The 338-nt window shown below is 23.7% G+C and overlaps 1 protein-coding gene across 2 annotated transcripts in view; it reads right to left on the bottom strand.

Annotated features, from left to right (window-relative positions):
• LOC107693802 (thiamine-triphosphatase-like) overlaps positions 1–338 on the bottom strand; it is a 10,669-nt gene that overhangs the window by 1,133 nt on the left and 9,198 nt on the right. The window lies entirely within an intron of this gene.

Here is a 338-nt window from a genome sequence, read left to right as displayed (position 1 = left end):
TATAATGTTACAAAAGATTTCTATTTCAGATAAATGCTGTTCTTCTGAACTTTCTATTCATCAAAGAAACTTGAAAAAATTCTGCGCAGCTGTTTTCAACATAATAATAATAAATTTTGAGCAGCAAATCAGAATATTAGAATGATTTCTAAAGGATCCATGTGACTGATGCTAAAAAATCAGCTTTGAAATCACAGGAATAAATTGCATTTTAAAATATATTCAAATAGAAAAAATATTTTAAATAGTAAATAGTTTAAATATTTATTTGACCCTCTAACTCTAACACTTTCTATTCTATTTTAATTCTACTTCATCTATATTTATCTTTTTGTTTT

Source organism: Sinocyclocheilus anshuiensis, unplaced genomic scaffold, assembly GCF_001515605.1.
Source record: "Sinocyclocheilus anshuiensis isolate Anshui unplaced genomic scaffold, SAMN03320099.WGS_v1.1 scaffold2192, whole genome shotgun sequence".
Lineage (NCBI taxonomy): Eukaryota > Metazoa > Chordata > Actinopteri > Cypriniformes > Cyprinidae > Sinocyclocheilus > Sinocyclocheilus anshuiensis.
Note: the sequence above shows the minus strand (reverse complement) of the source record. Positions and strands in the feature narration are given on the sequence as shown.